We start from the raw sequence: 15339 nt of genomic DNA, 5'->3' as shown, positions 1-15339 counted from the left end.
TACTGGAAATTTGTGGTAAGGAAATATTCTTTACTTCAGTTGCATTTCTCACTGACAATAAAGTGGTGCATCCATGCTACCTCCAACTTGTCAACAAAGATCATATTTACCCTTATGTTTTTGTATCATAGTAGATTCAACCCAACTTCCTTTATTACAAAGCATCTTTTTGTTAACAAGTTTGTTTCTTTATGATGATTTCCTTAAAGTCTGACTTGCTTCCAGAAGTTTGCCTCTCTACTTTTTTATTTAACACTGTAGAAATGTACTAATAAGCATTGCTCACTACACGGTTAGAGTAGACTTTTCATTTATAATTCTGTTTAAAAGGTTGATCATTTTAGAAAATTTGAACATAAAATATTTCCACATATGAAGAGAATGTTTACAACGTAAATTTTAGAGCTTGTTTTGGATGTGATTATATGTATGAAAACTGTAACACTATGCTCATGCTAAGGACCTACTTACAGAATTACTGAAATAAATGTGCTGTGAGGATGGAAATATGGTGCAGGTGTCTTGGTCATGCTGAATTGTGTTTGTTCATTTAAACTGTCTTCAGAACATGATTTTTGTTTAAATCAAATCCAGTTCCTCTACGAATCAATTTTGTATGCAAGTAACATTTCATTTTGCTCAAATAGGGTAACAGATACTGTAGTTAAGCCAAGGATATGCATTGATATTTTCTTTATATGTAAATAAAGTTAAAAGCAGCTCAAACAAGAGGAGTATTTTGGTAGAGTATATACATACCTCACTGCCAGTGAAATTGCTTTCCTATGGTATATCTCCTTACCAGAAAAATCTCTAAATAAAAAGGTTTAAAGAAAATCTAAATGTCTATAATGTGAAGCATTTATTTGCATTGTGTGAATTAAGTTTGTGAAATTTATTTGTCTTGCTTGAGATTAGAATCTTCTCATGATCTTAAGTGAAAGTACATTTACTTGCAATAAACTGACTTGTTCACAGACGCATTACATTTGATTGGTGGAAAATACAAATAAGTGTCTGTCTTCCTGTATGTGTGCAGTTCAGAGTTAACACACAAGGCTTGATAACGTTCTGATAAAATAGGTGGGTTAAAAGTGCGTAGCCCTGCAGGACAGAGTCCTGAGAAAAGGCTATCCTAGCTCTGCCATGGTTGTAGTTAAATTAGTGCTGCCGATGTTACACTGTACAAGTTACTACAGGTAACTTTAGCTTTGTCAACATTTGTTCTTTTTTTTTTTTTTTTTTAACTGGAGGGTCTACATCAGGACATTCAAAAGCTTGAAGAAAGAAAATGCTTGACAGATTTTAGGAAAGGTATCTGGAATCTTGAAGTGTGTAGTGCAGACAACTTACATATATGCAGATTAACAAATTTTTAAGTGGATGTTTGGGATTTTTGGTTTTTTCTATATGCTGTGAAAATGGAAGATTTACATCAATGTGTTGAAACAGAATAGAGGGAAATACTCGAGTCACCTTGAATGTTTATAATGCTTTAATAGAGTGCTTGTTTACCCTTATCACCAAAAAAGGTGCATGTGAGAGCACCATATTTTGTGGCTGTTTAACAGATGAAAAAAAAAAATCAGTTAAGTGCAAATGATATTTATCTAGTATTGTTAAGAATGCCTGTAAGGTGAAGCCATACTGTGCAAAATTTAGCAGTAGCAAAAAACTCTATTAGGTTCATAATAATAAAACCCTAGTTAATTCTATTTAAGTCATTAAACCCCAGTCGTGAGCTGCTTTGTCTAACACTAAAATGCAAGGTTTTGTTTGAAGAGTGGAGAGCTCTAGGCCTGATAGTTTCCAAAATGTGATTCTTTTGATGAGGAGCAGAAGTTTTCAGCAGCAGGCTTTCTGAGCAGATGCACTGGAGCTGTGCACCCCGCTTGCGTCCAATCCTTGACTATATAGTTTGAAATATATATATAAGTTCTAGAACTCTTCTGATTAAATTAATGGCATCTATGGTTGATTTGGACTGAAGATCTATTTTTTTTTTTAAACATAAAAATAACAATTGAGTACCCTTAAGTTTTCTTTAGGATCTAGTCCTCAAGTGGAGTTATTTGTTTTCTTGGTTTCTACTGCTTGGAAGTCCAGATCTTCTGTCACTATTTACCAAGAGGTATAAATCCCCCTTTCCAGAGTTCTAGAGATTCTAAATAATCTAGTAGAAGAGAGTTCATGAAATGAGTCACTTTATTACATGAATCTCATGTTTTGGGATGCATGGCTTTGATAGGCTCTATGGAAGCCTGTGCAAAGGAGCTGGGCTTCCCAAATTGCACACAAGTGGTTAGTCTGTTCTCATGAGCTAGATTGCTTTGGGGTAAGGGTTGCACTGGCGTAGTGATTTTTGTTGTAGTGATCTTGGTTCCTTATCACGCTCATATGTTTCTGGAGTTACCCTAGTTTCTGATAAAGGTCTCTTAACTAGTAGCCTTTGGAAAAAGGAAATTTTCAGAATGCTAGAGAAGCCTGGAAAATTGTGGAGGACCACTCCTCATGTTTTCTGAGGTGGTCTGCCTATATTCTCTGGTCCCAGTGAGATTTCAAAAGCATCTTAAAAAATTATACTGTTTGAGTTCCTTGAAATGTTTCTGCAGGATCTTGAAAAGGTGATTTTAAAGTGCCTGTGGTAGCTGCTGCCAAGTGGTAGTGTTTTCAGGCTGTATGGATGGAAAATGGGAGCTGAGGCAAGCAGATGACAACTTCTGGCTCACAAAGATCCCTGGGCATTTACTGCTCTCTGCTGTATACTGCTTCATATGGATTGTGAGGTGTATTGGGTGGACTAGTCCCACAAGCCAAGGTGGTCCAGCTCTGTTCACAGATCTGAGCTTCTTCTGGGTTCACTTTACACCAGCCAGTGATGTCAGGATATGAGCTGCTGACCCTTCAATGGGGAAAAAGGCATAGGCCAGATAATAGTTAACACTAGCCTTTGGGGAAGGAAAGTGAGCACCTAATGCACCTAAGATGGGAATTGCAGCAGTTGGGGGGTTTTGTCCTGGGCCAGACTTCATGTTTGAGCTATGTGCCTGTTCAGAGTCCTACCTTTTCAGCCACACTCAGGGAAATCACCAAGGTCTTTGAGGTAAGTGGATCACAGGAGGATTGGAAGTCATGATTTGGGGCTCAGAGATGTGCATCCATCCAGAGTTCTGAAAGGTCAGCATCATGGAACTGAGATGGGGAGATCTGTTCCTGCAAAGCTATTTTGACTTCACTGTTTTTTCTGGGCCAGATTTCCTGCATGTCACAAGTGCTTTATAGGGGGGTTATTAATTAAATCTACAACTCTGCTTGATTCTGAAAACCTACGCAAGATAAATGTTGACTTAACAAGTATGGAAAGATTAACAGTGAATAACAAGCACTAGCTTTTAACTAAATGGCATGGGCAGTGAAGAAAGCCTGTTTAGTGGAGCACTATGGTTAACAGATTTCCCCTTTTTATCACCGTAGTTAATGTGTGGATACCTAACACCAGTTTCCTGGTTTAAAAAATTATGTTTTATATGGTTTTGGATTGTCTTTTTTTAAAAAATCTTTTTAGGATGGTACTTTAAAAGCTCTCTACATTATGATTTCAGATATTTCAATCCACCATGCTTTGTAGGTGCTGTTGCCTGATACATGGGTAGCAATTTTGATGTAATGGAAACATTTGGCCACAGTGCCAGGTCTGTAATCTCTTGCAATAAAATGTTCCTTTTTAACACTACAGGCTTTTTTGTGTTCTTCCTGTTGTTTGGAGATGAGCTGCATGGGATGTATTGCTTAAACCAAGGACTCCCACCCTAAACCGGATAATTGCATGGTGAGGCAAAGAGGGCAGGTTTGCTGGCTTCTGAAAATTTGTAGCCTTCTGAAAATTCAGGGAGATGAGGAAGTTATTTATATTGCAGCACTGAAGACCAGGAATAAAGTTTGGTGGTGGGAGGGAACATCGCCACAGCCAGAAGCACAAATCTGAAGCCAAATCACAAGTAACAGCTCCCTTTTGTGTGTGTTCTCCCAATTGCCACACAATCTAGTTTCATTGGTGCTTTCCTTCCCATTTGGGAGCAGTTTTTCCTTTCAGCACCAGTTGCACAGCGGCTTCCACATGCACCTGGACCTAGAGCACTCCGGAAAATCCAGTCTACCTAGCACTCTGCAATTCCCCCCAGCCTCTTGCTGCAGCATGAAAGGATTCTGTGCCATATCACAACCATTCACAAACACACGGTAAAAAGGCAGAGATTGATCAAATTTAGCATAAAAGATTGTTGGGGGGTTATTTGGTGGTTTTTTTTTTTTCTTAAGAGCTGCTGTGGAGGTTCCCTCCATGATGTTTTGCTAGAATTGATATTCTGGCACTGGTCCTTCTCATTTGCACTCCAGGCTTGTATGTCTGAACTTTGTATTTGTAAAAGCAAACCACAAAAATCACTCTAACTTCAGTGCCTTCCCTCCCATATTAAGATTTTAACATAAGCCAGCTAACAATTTATATAAAACCTTATAAAACTTCTTAGTTTGATGCACTTGAGTAAAATATAAACTAGAAAAACCTTGTGGTCCAAGTAGCTGGTGTCTGGCTGCTGTGATATGCTACAATGCTTTGCTTTTGGGGAAGTGATTCTGGCTGCCTTAGCCTAAATATAGGTAGCTCCAGCAAGCTTGAACAGGAGGTGGAGGGGTCTATGGTATGCTACTGGTTATGAAGGTGGTTTGCACATGTTGCCGGAAGGCTGACATGATGTTGTTTTGGCTAGAAATAAGAATCAGAATAAATATCTCTATACTCTCCAGGGGGAAGCAAAGTTTGTTCTACAAGCTTGAAAGGCCTTCCTCCTGCACATTCTGCCCACTCTTTTTGCTACAAGTAAAACAAGTAACATCCCTGGTAACTGTGTACCCAGAGACCTCAAAATTACAACTCTTAGCTGCCCAGCAGAGGAGCGGAGAGAGCCTTCCAGCTTTCTCATAGCTTCCAAAATGCTTATATTCCACATATATAAATTATATAAATTACAGTGCAACTGGCCTTTCTATCTTATATTTTCACTTAAAAATACATTCTTAACTCAGGATCTGAGGTTTGCATACCAAGTTGCTGATGATAATCCTCTGTTTTTCTGTCAGAGACCTACAATGTGAGACATGCGTGCATGATGCTTCTGGTTAGTGTTCCTAAATACAATCTACCACTTTTAAAACCCTCTGATTATTTGAAACTGGAAACCAGTTTAACATTTTACATGTTTTTAAGCATTTAACGAAGTTTAACCATTTCATCATGTATTTTTAAGTGAGCAGCAGCTGTGAATCATGTTTGTAGCTCTCTGAAACTCATCCAAATCTATCCTCATTTGTGTAGCAACAAATGCTGAAGCTCTGAATCCCATTGTGCCTTTTGAAATAGCTTCAGAAAGGAAGTGACTGATACAACAGAATGCAAGCTAACACCATTAACCTGTGTTTTAACCAAATAAGGAATTACATGTCATCCAGGTACAAGTCTCACTGACAAGAATTAATTCTTTCATCTGTCTCTTCCCTGAAAACCAACCAACCAACCAACCAAACAAACAAACCAACCAACCAACCAACCAAACAAACCAACCCCCCCCCACACACAATTGTGTGAAAGTAGGAGGAAGAAAATAGCCTTATTCGGATAAAGAAGCAGGGGGGGAAAAAGTACTTTGCAAACAAACAAAACCCCCATAGGTTGAAACAAAAACTAAACAGAAGAAGACAGTATAAGCCTGAGGTTGACACTTGTTTTGTAGTCCCTGAATTCCAGCTGATGTCTGCATTTGCTAAGCCTCCAAGTCTTCAGGGGTGTATTTGGGTTCCTGGCACAGAGGAGGTTAGGGCAACTATTATCCTTAGCTGAACAGCCAAAGAATAAGTTCCAAACCTGAACTGTTCAAGAAATAGACAGTGACAGGGTAAAGAGGGTTTAAATCTTATTTCTTGTGTTGAAAATCAACTGTACCCATTCCCTTTGCCATCTGGAAAACATTTACTAATGCTTTTTAAATACTGAATATAAATCCATACAGACACTTGGTCCAGTCATGAAGGAACGTGAGCTGCACTTCTCACACACAGCCTCAGTCACAAAATTAATACTAAAATCCAAATTCTCCAGGTTCTGTTCAAGTAGAAATTATCACTCCACTGCCTCAAAAATACTTAAAAAAAAAAAATCTCCTTTGCTGTTTGGCATCCATCATTTTATAACATTGTCTTCTCATTAAAATAGCTCCTACTACAAAACCCACTGTTCTCTGACTGCAGCTGTCCATGACTGCTAATAAATGACTAAACACCCTGACCCAGAACGTGAATGTTCTTCCAGGATCCCAAACTCATTTCTTTGCCCTCAGGCCCAGGTTCCCATCTGGGGACAGTACTTAGCCGCGTCTCACTGGGCTACTAACCTGACTGCTTTCATTATCTTCATTCCTAGCTTGGTTTGTTTTCCCTTTCCTCAGTTTTTGCTTATATCCACATTTGCTTTTTGTTCTTCATTTTTAATCTCCTTTGTTCTTCAGGACTTTATTTTACCATTGGCTACCAGCAATGAAGCTTTTTTTGGGAAGTCCTATAAGCTGTATCACTGTGAACACAGACAGAGTGCTGCTTAGTGTTCTTAAAAGTATAGCTTGTGGCCTGATTTCTGATTCATTTTATATGGAGACAGTAGCTGTCTGTACCTAAGTGGTGGGAGAGGAGGAGATGTTTAGATTTTAGAGCCACTTTGGAAGAGGAATTACACAGATAAAAAGTCACAAGGTATATGCTTGGTACCAGCCCAGAACTCAGGGATTGAAACCTCTGCTGTTGGGAGCAGAACTCTTTTCTCGTGAGTCAGCTGCAAGAGCATTTTGTTCAATCTTTCTGTTCATTTGCATAAAGGTGGATGAGTGGCCTTCTTTTCTTTTCCTTTCCTTTTCTTTTCTTTTCTTTTCTTTTCTTTTCTTTTCTTTTCTTTTCTTTTCTTTTCTTTTCTTTTCTTTTCTTTTCTTTTCTTTTCTTTTCTTTTCTTTTCTTTTCTTTTCTTTTTTCTTCACTGTCACCTTTCTGAAATCTTAGAAGTATTCAGAAAGTGCCATTTGCTTGAATGATTGTTGTGGGCGAGCAGGTGGTTAGCTGCTTTGAGCAAAGTGAAACAGGGATATCGATTAAAAACTGGTCAAAACATTTGAGATAAGAATCTCTGCCCATTTACTAGCAAATGATGCATGTGATAGCATGAAATTCTTCGGAAATTAAATTGTGATTTCAGATTTAGAGGTAGAAATGCACCAAGGCTGAGTAAGCAACCCCCTCCACCGCCAGCAGCAAATAGGCACCCTGCAGGTTTCTGTAATTTCCTGCAATATGCAGCAGCTGGCACAGAATTTCATAAAGGGTGGGGAGAGGAGAGGGAAGCCTTGTTTTTCATTTGCTCCTGCTGCAACATACGTGTGTTGGGCTGTGAAAGTCGTGTGATGGTCCAGACTATGCTTGCTTCATGCTACCTTAGCAATTGAAAGCAGCAGGTATGTTATGCAAGAGTGTCTACAGTCTAGATGTGTGTGATACAAGCTACTGTAGGAGCAAGATTTACAGTGGAAGCATCCTTTATTATTTTTCTTTTGAAGCTGCAGGTACTTACTTCATTGATGTCTTCCCTACCTTAACAGACTGAAAATGTTAATCCTGGCTATCTAGTGCTGGGCACTCAGCTTGTGTTCTGGCCTTGGACAGATATCTGTGCAGCCAGTGAGAGCTCTCCATCCTCAAGCAGCAAGGCTGATTTTGAGTTTAGGTGCTTTATCCTAGCTTTCTGTCTCTGGGAATTTGACTGAAGCTGACAAATCTGTTCCGTTGTTGCTGTTAGTACTGTGCATGAAGGGAGAGCTCTGACCAGTTTGGGATAACAATAAAAACTGAGCAGTGGCAGAAAATTGAAGCAGATGTATTTAGAGCTTCATCTGCTTCATACTCCAGCTGCCAGCAAATGGCAGTTACGTGCTGCCCACAGACCAGCACTGGTATTTGTTGCTGTCACTGGAAGCTTATTTATTATCAAGAGAATATCTGAGCACTTCTATTTTGTCTGCATGTACTTTCTCTCTCAGTCCCTTTCCTCTGCCCTTGGGAGAGTGTTAGTTGTGTCATTTTTAACTAGAGAAGGTCTTGGTAGAAGTCTGTGCTACTTCTTAGAAGACTTGCAAAGGTGAAGTTTCTTAACCCTCTTCACTATGCAGATCTGAACTACTTCCCTACCCAAAGGTGGTCTCTGCCTGCACAGGTTAACAAGCCCCATCTCTAGTTCTGTACCAAACTAAATAAGCATTAAACGTAGCCTTTCACCGTGTTAGTACTTTGGTTGGTACTTTTGGTTAACAGTCAAAATTACTTTGAGCTTACTCAACAGGGAAGCTGTGAAAATAGCAAGATGATGTGAAATCATCATGGTGTTTATGTCTGGTTAGTGCTGTAACTGGAAAATGGAGAATAGCAAAGCCATGGAAGTGATGTTGCTGTGGACACACCAAATGAAGTGATGTCCTAGTCCTTAAGCTTTCATAGCTTTCATGAAGTTCTCCATTAAAGTCCACATGATTTCTGACTTGATTAGTGCTGGAAACTAATTGGATAGGAGAGAGGGATTGTGCCTACTGCTAAAAAAAAAAAAAAAGACAGATAAAAATGGTATGTCATCAAAAGTTAGTGAATTTCATCTCCCTCAAAATCTTATATTTGAGAAGTTAACAGGTAGAGAATAAGGAATGCAAAATGTAATATCTTTGAAAAACCTGTGCAGCTGACATCTGATGTGGAAACCTATATTGGTATTTCAAGAGCAAGTATTATGTAGGAAAAAAGCAAAAATTATTGAAGTACTTCAGGGACCCATAAGATACATATCTGCTGTTTCTAAAAGCATGTGTAAATGTTACCATTTTGTTGTCTCTCTCCCACACAAAATCCAGCTTCTGCTATAGAATGGGAAATGCAACATGAAAAGGAGTTATCTCACCACAGTATTTGCATTTAGGATTGTGGAAGATAAATAATTTCCCATAAATTAGCAGGGGGAGTGAGCTGTGGAAGCAGCGTGCGCTGCAGCAAGGCTGGTAATTAGAATGTAGCCAGGCAAAATCACAAGGGGGTATGTAATAAAAGGAAGCTTTAATGTGATTTAAATACCGTGACGGAGCTGCATTCAGTGACAGCCTGGTCACCCAGTACGGTGCAACATCCTCCTCTATAGAGATGTGTTCCTGCAAGAGGCTTCCGCATCAGCCATCTGGCTTGACTGCAGGGCTGTGGCACAGCAAGGGACACATAACCCAATGGGACACACCAAATTTGCTTTAACATAGACACAGCATCTTCTCACAATAGAAGCTTGAATATGGTCCTGAATTTACCTCGTGTGGGAGTACGTCATTCAAAAGAGATTAAAAACAAAGAGAGTGTATTTAGGGCACACACTTATAAATCTTCATGTATTTTTTATTGCTCACAAGCACAGTAGGTGAGGAATGTTCTGGGCAGCATGAGGTGTGGAGAAGTGTCACGCTCTTGCTCAAGAAAGCAGGCAAAGGTGTAACGCATGTCTGCTGTTGCAGAAGAGCAGCAGTGGCAAAGACAAGTGAATTTGGCTCTCTCCCTAGCTTTCGTTAGCAACAAAAGGAGGACTAAGGAGAGTCTCTGTTCTTTATTGGATATGGGGAAGAGCATAGAGGTCAATGATGAGGAAAAGGTTTAGGTACTCAACACCTTTCTTGCCTCAGTCAGGCTGGATGAATGGGCCAAGGCCAATTGTGTGAGCTTCAACAAGGCCAAATGCTAGGTCCTGCACTTGGGTCACAACAACCCCATGAAACGCTACAGACTTCAGGGAGAGTGGCTGGAAAACTGCCCAGCAGAAAAGGACCTAAGGTTGTTGATCAGCAGCTGGCTGAATGTGAGCCAGTAGTGTGCTCAGGTGGCTAAGGTGGCCAACAGCATCCTGGCCTGTATCAAGAGTCGTGTGACAAGCAGGACCTGTACTCAGCACTGCTGAGGCCACACCTTGAGTACTGTGCTCAGTTTCAGGGCCCTCATTACAAGAAAGAAATTGAGGTGCTGGAGCAGATTCAGAGAAGGGCAAAAAAGGTGGTGAGGGGTCTGGTCTTACGAGCATCTAGGGGAACTGGGCTTGTTTAGTCTGAGGAAAAAGGAGGCTCAGGAGAGATCTTCTCAGTCTGTACAACTACCTGAAAGGAGGTTGGAGCCAGGTGGGTGTCAGTCTCTTCTCCCTGCTAACAAGTGATAGGTTGAGAGGAAATAGCCTTAGGCTGCATTAGGGTAGGCTTAATTCTGATATTAAAAGAAACCTTTTCACTGAAAAGGTTATCAAACACTGGTATAGGCTTTCCAATGAGGTAATTGAATGCCCATCCCTGGAGGTATTTAAAAGATGTGTAGATATGGTGCTAAGGGACAGGGTTTAGCACCAGTATTGGCAGAGTTAGATAATGGTTAGACTTAGTGATCTTGAAGGTCTTTTTCAACCAAAGTTACTCTATGATTCTGTTATTTTATTGCCTGTATTTGAAAGGCTCTATTTGGGCCAAATTATTCCATTAGTGAAAGTTACCATGTGAAATTCCTGAAGTCATGGTCACAGATGATATTCCTATGATAAAGACATTTGGAAAGTTAATTGGTCAGACAGGATCAATGGCCAAAACACTCAGTAGTGCCTACACTGAGAGCTACCTATGTGCTAAGATAACAGTAGGTAGAGTGAAGAAAAGGACCTGAAATGCAAGACTGGCAATGCTTACAGAGCAGAAGGTACATGTTGTTTGTCCTTCTTAAATGTGGAGACTGGTAGAAGTTTAATGGATGTCTCTGCTGTGGCTCAGAGGTAAGCTTGTTTTCCTCATTTTAGGTTGTGCTTCTTTATTTAACCTATGTTTCACTGCTTTTGTATGTCAATTTTCAAGCCTAATGAATACTCTGAAATGAGAAACATCAAGAGAGGAAACAGGCTAGCTCTTTAAATTCTACTCTACATGACCTGGAGTAAATGAGAGCACTGACACTGAGCGTGTTAGAGTTGTGTGTCCTAGCTGATGGAGATAGTGGCTTTCTGTCCCTCTGTGTGCAACTGAGAGTTATTTCTCAACAGTCACTCAACCTGTTGGATGTTACTTCTGCTATTCTTAAAGCTGGTAGAGAACTACTTTTCAAGAGTTTTCTTTGTACTCTGAGAGGATGGAGGCAAGCAGTGATACAAATATCAACTGTAAAAACATAAAAAGGATAATCTGAAAAATTGTCAGTGATTGATAATCTGTCTCCAAGGCATTGGACTTCTAATTGTCCCAAGATACATTAAAATATGTCATCAGGATTGAGGGTAAAACATCCATTTTCTATAACATTCCAATAAAATAATTTGCAGACCTCAAGGTCCTTTCCAGCAACTATATATAACTAGGATAAACAAATTCTTAAGAGTGATGCAGATGCAGTAATTTGGATGCTGGATCCAGCAGTGTCACTGGGACAGAGATTGTATCAAGCAGGCTAAGGTAGGTGTGGGTTCTATCTGTAGCATACTGAATAATAACTGTGGCAAAACTGGAAAGCAACAGCTGAACACCTATAACTCATCTACTGTGTTCTACAATAACCCTCACAGAAAAAAATATGGAGCAGATGGGCAAGAAATGTTCATGGCCTTATGTGCCTGCAACTTTTTGTAAACAGATACAAGTGAATGTATCTCAGGAATTCCTCACTGAGGCTCTTGGGTCATGTAAAAACGTAAAATGGGCCTGCTAGAGAGGATTCTTGAGCTTTGAAATGAAACCATCATGGATGCAATTAAAAATAGTACTTGTCACTGTTACAGATGTAACATTTGTTCATCTAGTACACCTTGTAGGAGATCAGGATGATGTCATTAGGGCATCTGGTGCTCCAAGTGAAACTAAATTAAGAGTGCCCCATATGTGGTTAGGAATAGGGAAGTTCTTGGCAGGGATTGTTGCTGGCCAATGAAAGCATTAATGTTTTACACCTCACTTCAAAGCAGGATGCCAGCAGGATCACACTAATGCACTGCCCATGACTCCATCTGCAGATGGATTCTCAGGCCACGATTCTGGCTCATGTCAAAATCACATTTGGGCTAACTGATAAGAGTTTAAGGAAGCAGGATGGATGGGGCCTGCCTTCCTTTCTGGATGTGTTTGTGAAGGCAATTTACAATGCAGCACTAGAGCTGCTGCAACAACCCTGCTTGGTGTTAGCTGGACCAAGGGTGGGAACAGGCCAGTGCAGGCAGCAGGACGTGGTCGAATATGCACCACGCCTCCTCAGTACCTGTGTTTCTCCTTACCAAAGAGGACTTATGAGAACCAGATGTAGGTTTGTGATGGTTTTGGTGTTGCAGACTAAAGATGGGTGTGCATCTCCTTGTACCAGGCTTTAGGCGTCTGCAGGCTATTGCTGCATCTCTGGACTTGAGGGCACCTGAGCTGCACTGCCTTCCTGTAGGGTTTACACTCACTGTGAACCTTCATCACAAAAAAACCCCAAGCACTTCTCTTTATAATTCAAATTAGCATGAATCTTTGGGGTTTTTCCTCTCTTGCACAATTTTAGATTAAAAGTACCATGGGAAAAAGAAACAAACAAACAAAAGCTCTAACTTTTTCTATACCATTTAATATATTTTTGATTGATAGAAAAATGAAACAAGGAATATATATATTTACACAGATCCATATATATATATATACACACACACAGTTACACATCCATTCACACATGCATAAGAAATGCAGATAATTTACAGTAGCATTTTCTCACCAACTTCAGTGGATATAAAAATCCCAGATATTTATTACTTTTGAGATGAAAGTCTAAAGTTACTGTGATGGATTGTGATCCATGTTATTCCCCAGAACAAACCATTCATTCACTGTTTTCCTCTCTAACTAGTGACTCCACAGTTCTTTTATTGTTTTTAAAATCAGTCCAGGGAAAAGACAAAGTTAATTCTGGAAGCAGTGGTTTCCTTCCATCTGCACATGCAGTCAGCTCTGTGATGGCTATGCTGGCAAATACCCTGCTCCTTCCTCCCACCTCCTGTGTCTTCAGAGTATTAGTTCTTTGAGCAGAAAAGCACCGTAGTTTTGTATCTCTATAGGTTTTGATACTAGGGATTTCATTTGAACTTTCTTCTTGGTATTCATTAGTAATAATCAGAATGATGGTTTGTACTAGGCAACAACAAACGAACCACCCAAGCAGCGTGCCAGGGTGAGACTGCTTTAACTCATGGGAAGAGGAGAGGGCAGAAATTGTCACAAGGATGTTCTCAGATGGTTTTGTGTCATGATTTAATTATTGTGTGAGAACAGTATCAGAAAGTTTATTTTCTTTAGTGTATTTGAGACTATTAGCTATGATAAGCAAGATGCAGTAAGTTATATAGTGTACAGAGCATCTGACCTGAGAATCCTTTTGCTGATGTATGAGAAGAAGAGTCCTGAAGCTCTATTTTATTATTCTGTAAATATGCTGTGCTAGAGGCTTGTAAAGCAAAATGAGAGTAGAGGATTTTTTTTTTTAAATGTTCATTACAAAGGAGCCCTTCTCACACTTGTACGGGTGAATCCTCATCTCCAACTGTGACTTCGTGTGGCCACTTGTCTGCAAAGTCCCCAGAGGTGAGCCCTAGTAAAAGGTTTTCAAATGTCAAGAAATTATGGACTTCTCAGTAATCAAAGTCTGCTCCTAAGAAGCACCAGATAATTTATTTATCTTCTTCAAACAATAGAGCAAAACTTGAATAAATTATATTCTTTTCAATAGAAATATGTAGTATAAAATAATTTTAAATAGCATTATTAAAATTATAAAGACGATTTTTAAGTTGGGAAAAATGTAACATTGAGATGACAAATATTTGTAATTAAAAAAGGACTTCATGTGATCTTATTGGTGACATGAAAATTATGCACATGAAAAAAATCATGTGCAAAGCTTCCCTGCAAAATTATGCATAAAGCTGGACATCTGACATGATCACTTCTATACTCAATATTATACAATTCCTGGGCTGCTTATAAAGCTGACTATGGTAAAAAGATAAGAAAAAAGAAAACAAAAAGTAATAGGTTTGTTTTAGGACACCCTTCTTAATATCAATGCTACCCAATATCACAGGGATTTTACAGTAACTGACAAAACTTTATTAGGGGAGTAATTGAAAATTGTAGCTAAGTGTGGTTAGAAAAGTGGGAGGAGATTTAGGCTTAGAGACATGCAATATTTATCTGAAATAGACTTTTGGGGTGCTGTGGTTTGGTTGGTTGTTTTTTTTGTTTTTTCCTAGCAATTGCTTATGTACTGGGGAAAAGCCATGGCATTATGATATGTGTCTAGGGAGGACGACTCACATTCTGCCTTATGAGATCAATACCCAGACTAGGAATTACCTTGGTAATGGACATACTTTAAGCATTTTGGTATAGTGTATGTATCTGAGAGTCATCTAACATACTGGAACTCCTCCATCTGGCACACAGAACCTCTGCACTCACCAAGCTGCAGGGCAAAGGTAGAAAAGTGACTCTGGACTCTGGGAGTTGAGCTGTGCCTGGTTGAGATGGGGCATCCAAGCTGCACATGGTGTCCAGCCAATGTGAAGCACCTGTCCAGGAGGGACTGAGCAAAAGGAGACAGCAGAGAATGAGCCTCTCTGGCACCACAGCTCTTGCACTCTCCTCAGAGATGAGAGATGGAGGTTCAAATCCCTTCGGGCAGAGAAAGGATTGAACACGGATCCTCCACATCGTGGGTCACTGCCCTAATTACTGGGTTAGTGGATAAAAATGGAATGACAGCAGCTGTGGCAAATCCAGCCTCTTATTTCCTTTGTGTTTTGGATTTTTTTTTTTTGCTATTGCAAGTGGCTGAAATGAAACATTTTGGGCGAAAGGAAGCATCTTCCCCACTGCAAAATTTATGGGATTTGTTTTGTTTGAGGAAAGAAAATCAGCAAGTATTATTTTGGATTGATCTGAACATGAGGGGGTTTTGTTCATTTTAATTTCATTCAGTTGCTTTACAGCAGAATTGGTTATTTGCACAAACCTATTTGTAAATGTTAAAAACCACAATTTGGACTTCGTTGGAGGACAGCTGCCTACAAAAATCTCAGTCCACGTGGGTGGACTCTGATCCTCAGTGAAAATAACTCCCAGTAGAGCAGAGCTCACTGAGGTGGTATGATAGGTTCAGACCTGAGAGTAGACAGGCATGTGTACA

Source organism: Indicator indicator, chromosome 10, assembly GCF_027791375.1.
Source record: "Indicator indicator isolate 239-I01 chromosome 10, UM_Iind_1.1, whole genome shotgun sequence".
In the NCBI taxonomy this organism is placed as follows: Eukaryota; Metazoa; Chordata; class Aves; order Piciformes; family Indicatoridae; genus Indicator; species Indicator indicator.
Note: the sequence above shows the minus strand (reverse complement) of the source record.